The sequence below is a fragment of the Medicago truncatula genome, chromosome 4 (genome assembly GCF_003473485.1).
Source record: "Medicago truncatula cultivar Jemalong A17 chromosome 4, MtrunA17r5.0-ANR, whole genome shotgun sequence".
Lineage (NCBI taxonomy): Eukaryota > Viridiplantae > Streptophyta > Magnoliopsida > Fabales > Fabaceae > Medicago > Medicago truncatula.
This window is the reverse complement of record NC_053045.1, coordinates 22,192,930-22,200,538: the sequence shown is the minus strand read 5'-3', so window position 1 is coordinate 22,200,538 and position 7,609 is coordinate 22,192,930.

Genomic DNA, 7,609 nt, shown 5'->3' with positions numbered 1-7,609 from the left:
ATTTTCGGGTGTCAAGTCATTAATTAGGCTTGAACCTTTCAATCTTTGATATTCTCTATTTTTTCTTGGGAAGGGCAAAATTGAGAAAAAACCCTTAGATTCTAAGTTCGGGGGTCGTTTTCACTACGGGAAGGTGTTAGGCACCCGCGGTGACTATAGTACTCTATAGGAGCCGTTTTCTTAGTTTATGTCTACGCTTTATTTTTAATGCTATTTATGAAAGAGGAAATTTATTTATGTTAAGAATGGGGGGAGAAAGTGTTTGAGGTTTTATTTTAGTGGACTTGGAGAGGTTTTGACCTCATGCCTACATACCCATTTAAGGGATCAAACTCCATGTAGTTCTCTCTCAAAAATGTTTTTTTTTGTGTGTTTGGTTGATTTTAGTTTTTGTTGGAAAATGGTTTTGAAGAAGAGAAAGAGGCCTTAAAGGCATAAGAGAGAAAAATGGTGAATGGTTGGTTCAATTGTTATTAAAAAAAGTCTAAGTAGAAATTAGGATTCATTTGGATTTGTTTAAGAAAATAAAAGAAGAAATTCAATGGAGTTTTGACTCCAAGGTTTGTTTGGAAAAATTTGAGTGATGGAATTGGTTTATTATTTTTTGAAAATTGACATTTGTCTAAAAATCGCGTTTCCTAAACATACATCTAAACGGTAAACATGCAACGTGTGTGCGTGTCGGTGCTTGTGTCGGTGTACATCACTTATAGTGTCCATAGTCCTTTACATTGAGTCCTAAATACATGCTATGGTCTTGCAAGGAATTAAAAAAGAACTAATCTATCTAAAATTATTACAAACCCAATTGATGTAGAAATGAATAGAAAATTGATGCCAAAACTATGGGATGAATGAAATGTGAGATGAAACGGTTAGTATCATAAGGCATAAAAATAGTAGGAAGGTAAACAAAATTGAATAGAATAGCAAGAGAGAAAAAAAGTAATGAAATGAAATAAAGTGGCAAAATATACCTAAAATTGGTTATGACACTTAGACAATGCACATGACCTATAATCCCCTCATTATAGCAATGTTAAAGGGATTTGATTTTGAGCTATAATGTGGGAACAAGTAGGACACATTCAAGCCAAGAATCATGACACATTTTCAAAGATATTTTGCACTTTATTTCTTGGTCAAAACACACATTACTTACAAAACAAGAAAGAAATGAAAATCCATATCCACAATCAGCAAAACATACATGTGATCAGCAACATATTCACCATGAAATTACACACCAATCATCCACATCACATGCCAACATTTTATGAGAAAAATATACCACAAAAATACACAAACTTAGATCAAACACAAAATTAATCAAGAAGAAATAACACACACATTTTTATCATTTTTTTAAACCACTGGAAAATATCACAAAAGTGTTAAAATGTATTGAGAAACATATAACAATTTTTTAGGAATTTTTAGAGAAAAAATTGAGCAAACTGGGGGTTCAATCAGCAAGAAAACATGGTGTAAGCAGCACAAAAAGCAAAAAACGCGCAGGAAATAGGCCCAACCCAAAACCAAAGGATCCGGATTCACAAGGAGCGTTGGATTGATCCAGGGAAGGAAACCCTAGATCCAACGGCCAGGAACGAAGGGGATTGGACCGGTCTTGGACCGGTCTGGTTCACTGGCTTATAAAAGGATGTGTGCACCGGTTTTTTCATTTTTTGCAAGTTCTTTCTCTCTCTTCTCTCAACCTAGTGAGAGAAGCTCTCACCTCTCTCTTCTTCCCTCTCGCCGGATTCTGGAAAAAAGGTGGAAGATCTTCATCTTCTCCGGTGAGGTTTGTTCCTCCGGCGTGGTGGCCGGCCGCCCAAGGGTGGCGGCGCCGCCGCCGGAGTTGAACGAACTTCTCCGTTTTCAAAATTTTTTATGTTTTCAGATATCCTTTTTTGTCCTGAACACGAATATGGCACTAGATTTTGCATGCAAGGTTCGAATCAACACAGATCTGAGTTTTGTGTTCGCGGTTTTGAAAATTTTAGGTTTTCAATTTTTTTGAAAGAAACTTCTAAGAAAACTCACAGATCTACGCTGATTTGTTCTCGTTGATACTTTGAAAAGAAAAGGAGAAGGTTTACGCGTTACCTGAGTTGTTATTCGGAGATTTCAACGGAGATCTTCGGAAAACTTCGTCTTGTTGCTTTAGCGCTCTGAAACCGAAAATAAATCGGTGTTTTCCACTGGTTTGCTTTCTTTATCTTCTTCACCGGTTTGAATCTCTAATTCTTTCCCTCTTCTTCTTTGCTTTGATCTCTGTGATCGGTGTTTGAGTCCGCCGTCAACAATGGCGGATTCGCGCCTCGAATTGCAGAGGTAAAGGTTCAATGATGATGATTATGTGCGAATCTCTGAGAACCGTGATGAGTTTGATTGAATCTGTGTTGATTTGCGATGGTTTTTGTTGAATTTTGAAACGGTTAGGGTTTGGGTGTTCTTGATGATTTTCTGGGTTTTGATCTAACTGAAGAGAGAGAGAGAATCTGATTTTTGTTTGTTGAGGTGGCGTGTGGTTAATGGATCTGTGTGGCACTGTGCACTATTTATAATCTGACAAGTGTGCTTGAGACCCAATGAAATGGTGACACCTGGACTTGTATGAAAATGGCTCGGCCTTGGACTGGAATTTTGACTTAGGGACCTTTCTGCAAAAAAGAAAAATTGAAGGACTAAACTGCAATAATAAAAAATGGACTGAAATGAAATTTTTAAATGTTTTGGACTAAAATGCAATTTTAGAAACTGTCTCAGGGACTAAAATGCAATAAAAAATAAAATTGGACTAAAATTGGTAAACTGGACAAAACGTAAAGTGAAACCAAAAATAAAATCAACAAAAGGACTAAAACAAACCAATTGCTGACATGAGGTATTTTAAAATACCTCCCTGCCGAAATTTTGACAGGAAAAGACCAAAATGCCCCTAGGGACTAAACTGACTCAAATGCAATTTTTGAAATGATTTTTAAACAAAGACTCAACAATGATTTGTACAGACAAGTTGAAAAGACTCAGAGGCAAACACAGGGACTAAAATGGGTTCCACTGCAGGAAATGACCAAAATACCCTTTTGTATGATTTTTGAAATAAAATGCAAGAAAAGTAATGCGACGTTTCAGAGAGTTCTTAAATGACTTGTAATGCAAGAAAAGACAGACAGAGGCAGTAAAATATGTTTTAAAAAGAGAGTAAAGATTCAGAGAAAAATAACAGCGAACTGACAAGTATCAGTGTTAGAAAAGAAATTTGAACGAGTATTTTTAGGTCCAAAATCAGGGTATAACAATTGGTTAATTAAAAAATTCAATTTATCTGTTTAATTTTGGCTATAAATTCGGGATGAAAATCACTTTCATCTTCACATTCACATCGCTCATCTTACTGAAAAACCTGATATTGATTCATAATGGAGAGTGTTTTTCATTCTGTTTCTGAGATTGCTGCTGGTAAGGATGGTTGGAGGATCAAGGTTCGTGTGTTGAGGATGTGGGAGGTGCCAACCTTCAAGAAACCAGATATCACAAATGTAACACCCCGTTTCCAAAATCAATTAATTAATAAATAAACATGCATCAAAGTAATGACCCAAACGGGCATGTCACACTACTAATTCAAAATTTCTTAAATAGAATATATATATAAAAAAACTATTTAATTAAACAACCTTCAAATCATCATTAATTATGCAGCGGAAATATAACATTAAATAATCACCACATCCAACATGTTAATTCTCCAATAAAATCTTGGCATAAAAGCTTCAACGACATAATTCAAAATCAAATAGGGCTACAACATCAAGTTCCAAAATTTGATACATAGGAATGAAAGAAAACATTAAAATCCCATCCCACGTATCAGAGCCCTAGACATTTGAGCCACCACCTACTACTCAGGATCACTTGCAAGTTACCCATAGGAAGGGCAACATTTTCAAGCAGAAGGGGTGAGATTCACAACAATAAAGATAGTTAATGAATGCATCAATTGAATCTAACACCCTATTATAATAATAAATCATCAACATATATAAATATCATCATTACCAACATCAACAACAAATTGATGATTAAAACCCACAACATCGACTCATGCAACACTCGACAACTCCACTAAGACTCCTCTATACCGCTCATGCATGTGGTACCATATTCAGGGCCGGAGCCCTCACCGCTAATAGAATGGTTAAAGCATTCATTTTTCAGGACATAAGTCCTCACCGCTAAACACCGCTTTGAACAACAAAGTGTTCCACCGCTTTGAACGACAAGGCGTTCCAGGACCGAAGCCCTCCCACTTATTATGATTATGCAACTGACCCACTTGTGTATATCTACATACAACTCAACAAATGCATATATATGTATATGACTCAACTCTCCATAACTCAACACTTGTATGATTTAATGAATGTAAACATACAACACAGTCATCAATAGTTCATCATTAATCAATCCAACAATCCAGAAAAAAATGCACAATTTATCTTAATCATGTTCATACACCAAGCTCCATTCAAAACGTTCAAACAGAATTCAACAACTCAAAGATATTAGTAATCAACAACATCAATTATATTAGCTTAGATACATAGAGAGGCTATACCCTTATAAACACTTCCATTCCTACCCCAAGGACCACTCATGAACTCATTAGACCCTTTATACAACGTTATATCTTTCCTAAAAACATCTCTATATGGTTAGGATAAAGTCCCTACACTTAGGAAAAAGTTTGGAAGCATTTGGAGTGAAGAAAATTGCATTTTTAAGGTTTATTGGATGACAGCATCGTGGCACGTTGGTCCCGAATCTTGGCACGATCATGGTTTAACAGACAGTATTAGATTTTCGACCTTCACGTTTTCGCGCATAAAAACCAAACCGTTAACCCGTTTTCGATGCCGTTTTCACCTACACGCTCATGAGACATAGCACTATCATAATCTACCGAAAAACTCAAGTTTCAACTACTAAAAATCGATTTCCCAAAACTCACATGATCTCTTGTTTGCAAAACGTTGGACACCAACTTTTCAAACATAAAGTCCCAATTTTCATTGACCCAACCCCAAAACTGATTGGAACATTAGACTATGAATAACCTATAATCAGAGCACCATCTGTACACAAATACTATGGATTTTCTATCTAATTAAAAACTAATTACAATTCTCAAAACCTAATTCCCAATTATCCAACCTAAGAACAACAACATGTTAAATCACAAATTCAGAATTCAATAACTGTTCTACTGAAGCAAACCTCACCCTTACCTTAATTCAGAAAATCGCATGACACACGGTTGATCTCGGCTCTACTTGTTCTTCTCTCCCATTGTTCTTGGTTTTCTCTCCCAAAACTTGTTTCACGTAAAACTGCTTCTGACATTTTCTTTTCCTAACTCCCAAAACTATAACTCCCCCTTTATTTCATTAAACTTCCCTTAATTCTATTAAATTCTAATTAACTCCTCAATCTCCAAAATAATTCTAAATTCCCACTTATTCTAATTTTTATGAAAATAAACTATATAATGAAATAATACACACCACATAAAATCCAAATATTATTTAAAATCACATAAAAGACTCTAAATAAATCCAAAATAAATAAAATAACGACTAGGGCGTTACAACTCTCCCCAACTTAGAGAATTTCGTCCTCGAAATCTTACCTCAATCAAACAACTCTGGATACGACTCCCGCATCTTACTCTCCAGCTCCCAAGTTAAACTTTCACCGGTTACTCCACCCCAAACAACCTTTACTAGAGGAGTATCCTTGTCTCTCAACTTCTTCACTTCACGGTCTTCAATCCTCGACGGTAATGTCTCAACTATAAGGTTGTCTCTAACCTGCACATCATCTCTCGGAATAACATGCGAAGGATCCGCTACATACTTCCGAAGCTGCGACACATGTAACACATCATGCAAGTTCGAAAGATGTGGTGGCAAACCAACTCTATATGCCACAGTTCCAACTCTCTCTGAAATCTGATACGGACCAATGAACTTTGGAGTCAACTTCCTCGACTTCAATGCACGTCCTACATCCGTCATAGGAGTAACCCTCAGAAACTCAAGGGCCTTCCTACGCTTGTCATGATAACTCTTCTGTCGACTCTGCGACGCTTTCATCTTTTCCCTTATCACCTTGACTTTCTCCGTAGTCTGATGAACCAAATCTGGTCCCAACACAACACTCTGTCCTGACTCAAACCAGCATAAAGGAGTCCTACACCTCCGACCATACAAATCTTCGAACGGTGCCATACCAATACTCGAATGGTAACTGTTATTGTATGTGAATTCTATCAACGGTAGGTGACTATCCCAAGCTCCACCTTGCTCAAGCACACACACACTCTTAGTAAATCCTCCAAAGATTGAATCGTCCTCTTCGACTGACCATCTGTCTGAGGATGATAAGCCGAACTCAACCCCAACTTCGAACCCTGCAGGCTTCTGACGTTCTACCTTAGACTTCTGATGTAACGCCCTAGTCGTTATTTTATTATTTTTAGAATTAGTTAGAGTCTTTTATGTGTTTTTAATTAATATATGTGATATATGTGGTGTGTAGTATTTATTTATATAATTTATTTAATATAAAAAGAATAATATGAATAATGGAATTAATTAAGAGTTTGGGGAATAATTAGAAATTAATAGTAATAAGGGAGGTTTTAATGAAAAAGGAGAAGTTATAGTTTTAGGGAGTTAAGGAAAGAAAAGTCAGAAAAATAGTTAACGTGAAAACAAGTGGAGAAGAGAAAAACAGTTTTAGGAACTGATTTTGCTGTGCTATTTGTCTTTGCAATTCTAAGGTAAGGGTGGGATTATCTTTCAATAGTCATAATATGTAATTTCTGAAAATTAATCAATTAAACTGTTCTTAAGGTAAAATTTGGAAAATAAGGGTTAATGATGATTTTGAAAGAAAAGGTGTAAGAATCAGGTTTATAATGTTGTATTTGAATGATTAGTATGATTTCTTAATCCATGTTGTTGATATTGATCGTAATTGAAATGAAAATAGAATATGATGGATGAATTTTGGAAGTTCTGTATGAATGCTTGATTGGGCTGAATTGATGTTGTTGATGTTTAGTTGATGTTCCTTTTGATGTCTGATTGTATATAGGACTTGTAAACATTTCTGGAAAACGTTTTGGGTGATCAGGGGATTAAAACTGGATTTTTGGAGTGAGGAGAAGTCTGAAAATCGTAACTTTTACCCTGCCCAGATGAGTGGTCGCTTAAGCGAAGCACCCGTCGCTTAAGCGAACATTCATGTAGCTGCCCAGGAATTAGATTTTACCCGTTCGCTTAAGCGAACAGTGAGCGAGCTGGTAAGAGAAAATTAAGTTTGATTCTGCCAAGAATTCGCTTAGGCGAGCCGTGAGCGACCCGTAAGCGAACTGAACCCAGACCTACTGTAAGATGGTCGCTTAAGTGAGCTAGCCGTCGCTTAAGCGAACTGAGTGTTAGTCAGCCTTTTTCTGAACCTTGCTTCGTGCACTAAGGGATCCTTTTGAGTACTTCCAGGTGTTCCTTCTAGCTTGTATAACCTTTGTATAGAC